Raw genomic sequence first — 3959 nt, forward strand, 5'->3', positions numbered from 1 at the left:
CCAGCCTGTCTATGAGCTAGTTCCAGGACAGGCTCCATAGCTACAGAGAAACCCTGTCTCAATAAACTAAATAAATAAACAAACAAACAAACAAATAAAAGCCAGGCTGTCCTCAAAACCACACAGGTAAGTCTGCGCTGCTCTTTGGGGGCACACTACCACACCCAGCCGTTCTAACTGGGTTTTAATATGTTTAGTGACATTAAACATATTCACATTATCACCTCCTTTCATTTCTGAAACTTTTCCATCTTCCAAAGTTGAAACTCTATATGTCTACTTAAATAACTCCCATCAGATGTGGTGGCTCATGTTTTAATATCGGTTACTCAGTAGGAGGCTGAGGCAGGAGCATTGCTAGCTCAGAGCTCATCAGAATGCCTGGAAACATATGAGACCTTATTTCAAATAAAGTTTTTTACAAGAGTTGGGGATGTAGCTCGGCGATGGAGATAGGATTCCAGCCCAGTTCCCGTCCCCTCCTCCAAATCCTCATGTGCCTGGTAACTGCTATTCTATGCTCTTTCCACAGTTGAATACTCTAGCACTTTGTGTAAGTGAAATAATATTTGTTCTTTTATGCCTGGCTTGTCATTTGGCATAACGACTTCAAGCTTAATCCATGATGTAGCATGAGTAAAAACTTCCCTTTCTATTTTTTATTTTTTAACTTTTCTTTCCAGACAGGGCCTCTGTGTGGTCCAGGCTGACTTCACACTCACTACGTAGCCCTGGATGGTCTGGAACTCTCCTCTTGCTACAGGATCTCAAATATTGGGATTATATTATGGTGCACACCACCACTGTTGGACAGTGTTTCCTCCCTTTTCAAGGGTGAGCAGTATTCATTCCAAGGTCTGTTTGTCTGTGCCTATCACTCCTTGTCTATCCATCATTTGCTGGTAAACACATGGGTTGTGGTTATTGTGAATGATGCTGCTACAAACAGGGGTACTGTGTGTGTGTGCCCGTGGGTGTGGAATGTGTGTGCATATGTATGTGTGTTTGGGTGTGTGCAGGTGTGGAATGTGTGTGTGTGTTTGGGTATCCTGCCTTCAGTCTTGTGGCACAAGTGGTATTGCTGGGCCGTGTTATAGTTCTGTTTTATTCTTTGAGGAATCACTATACTGTTTTACAGTATGTTCCCATCAACAAAGCACAGAGGTTCCAGTTTCTCTACATCCTTGCCGGCACATGTCTTCTTCTCTAATTCTGTTCACATTAACATTCTGATGGGTGGGCTAGGCTTTTGAGCTGACTCGAAGAAGATGAGTAGGAGTTGGGAGGGAAGGGAGTAAGTGTGTTGCGGAAGCTGGAAAAGTTTGAAAAGGCCAGGGGTTTCTCAACGCAACTTAGGCTAGAGCTGCCCCAACCTGGAGCTCACAGAGTGTGGGAGGGAGGTGACAAGAGATAAGATGTAAAGGTAGTGGCGGAAGCCCCTCACATCCCGGCTGAGAAGCTCGATTTGTTCGCACGGACGATGGAGTCTGGGTAGGTGAAACTCTTGCAGCTACAGATCTCTCAAGCCTGGGTGGGCTGTGTGACCCCCATTATTATTCCTTTAAAAACGGCGGCGGTGGGGCGTGTGGACAAACACAGGATAGGCGAGACACGTGCAAAGAAGAGACGAGACACGCGGCTCCCACGTGGGTGCGCTTTAATGGGGAGAGGGAAACACAATAAGGGATGGGGTGTGCGAGACACACAAGGGTAGGGGGTGAGAGAGAGCGAGACCTCGTGGAAGCTCGCTTTTTAACGGGAAGCGCAAGGTTATCTGGGAGGAATGACCCGCACCTGGGCACGCCAGCGCGCCAAGGTGTTCGTACTCCAGGAGGAGTCTGGGAGCTGTAGTTTCCAAGGAATAACACCCATGCCTTATTAGATGTGACCAAGACAATTTATTCTGTCAGTGCCTTGGCTTCCTTTCCTCCAGCGTGAGCGTGGGCATGGAGAGTGTGATAGCACCTATGAAAGAGAGTGAATTCATTGGCCAGACAAAGAAGTTTCTATAACGAGGAAGGGTTGGACTGTCCAGGGCAGTGGCCTCTGAGCAGTGGCCTCAGGGCAGTGGCCTCTGAGCAGTGGCCTCAGGGGAGTGGCCTCAGTACAGGGCTGACTCACACTGGCCCACGGACCTTGGTTTTGTATCTTGTACCACCCCTTCAGCCAGCCTGCAGCCAAGAGATCACTTAAAAGAAAAGATGCAAGCAGCTACAGCCATCCCACAAGAGTGCCTAAGGAGGCCCAGATTGGTAGAAGAGCCTTCTGCTCGGTGCAAGGTCAGCCACAACTCCATGACACTTCAGCGTAGCTCTCCAAGGAAGCTCCCTTCATATGTCCTCTCCCAGGTGGGGGCCTGGAAGCCCCGTGAGCACATTGTGTCTAGGAGAGAGCTAGGGAACAGCAAAACCAGGCTAGAAAACAGTAAAACCAGCCTTCAAATGTACGAGTCCCTGAGAAACTGGGCTACATTCTTTTATCCCTTTCTCATCATGCAACAGATATGTACTGCACATTTCCTAAGTGTGCTGGGTCAAGAGAGAAGGACACAATCTCTTTCCAAGGCGAGGAATGACTCTGAACTCTTGCGCCTAAAGTAGGTCATTTAATCCTCTCAGGAATCTGGGAGCTGAAGTGTTGCTTCATTCTCCAGGTAAGACTTAGAGAAGGCAGTGACTTTCCTGAGGTCTCAGGGCTGGGGAGGGATGGAGGCCGTGGCTGGTGCCTCTGATCACCAGTTTCAGTGGTTGTACCGTGGCACTCTATCAGCTACAGGGGCCTGGAGTCAGACGTCCAGCTCTCCATTTAAACACCAGCTTTGGTGGTGTGTGTGTGTGTGTGTGTGTGTGTGTGTATGTGTGGTGGTGGTGGTGGTGGTGTGTGTGTGTGTGGTGGTGGTGGTGGTGGTGGTGGTGTGTGTGTGTGTGTATGTGTGGTGGGAAGGGTAAGAGGCCCGCTGTGCCTCTGGGTTGCCATTGGTTGGATGCAGGACTGTGTATATCCTCTGTCTAACCCCAGTTACCCTGACAGGATCTAAGCAATGGGGTGCAGATAGATGTTTGTTCTATCTCTGCTGACCGGCCTTGGCAGGATCAGAGATAAGGATGGAGGCACAAGACATTTTCCTAGCACAGCCAGAGGATGCTATCTGTGGGAGAAGGTAGTAGGCAGAAGAGCTGGTCATGCCAGGTTGGGACACCCTCCCTTCTTTCTTCATTTCGCGACTGCTTCCTTGTTTGCGATTCTACTGTCTAAAGCTTTCCCTGAAGTACTTGGCCCATAGGCTGGGTCCCACCCCCACCTCCTCCCCTCAGTCTGGCCAAGCTGCGAAGGATGTTGTTTTCCTCACTATACACAGAAGACAGGAACAACCTTTGGGTTGCAGACATTCTTCAGGGTCTGCTCAGAGCGGATGTCTGAGGATGGACCAGTCCCGATGGTACTACATCCTACATCCTACATCCTAGATCCTTCACCCATCTCTTCACCTTATTTGCCCTCCGCGTGCTCCATCCTCTTTGCCCTCCCGGAGTTCCTTCCAGTAGAGAGGGAACAGAATTCCAAGTTTGCTCTCCCGTTTGTTTCCCTCAACACAAGGAGAGCACGAAGGCAATTCCTGAGCCTGGGCTTTACCAGGTCCAAGCATAGAAAAAAAAAAATCACCAAGTGAAAGGAACACTCTCATTAAACCCCGGGAGGGATTCTAAGGTCTGCAGGATCCCAAGAAGTGTCTCTGGCAAGGCCGCGTTGGGAATATAAAATGAACGAAAACGGCAGGGGGCAGCCAGCGCTGGTAAGGCCCCCACGTGGCACGAAGCAGGTCTGTGCTTGCTGAATCACAACGCCCAGGTTGCGGGTTGCCTTGGCAGCGCGCGATGTCAGGGCGGTGTTGTGTGCTGGGGTGGGGGCAGGCTGGAGGCCAGGCTCAGTGGGACACCACGGCCCCCCCTCGCAACACC

This window comes from Alexandromys fortis, unplaced genomic scaffold (assembly GCF_014885135.2).
Source record: "Alexandromys fortis isolate MF-2015 unplaced genomic scaffold, M_Fortis_MF-2015_v1.1 scaffold_13, whole genome shotgun sequence".
NCBI lineage: Eukaryota > Metazoa > Chordata > Mammalia > Rodentia > Cricetidae > Alexandromys > Alexandromys fortis.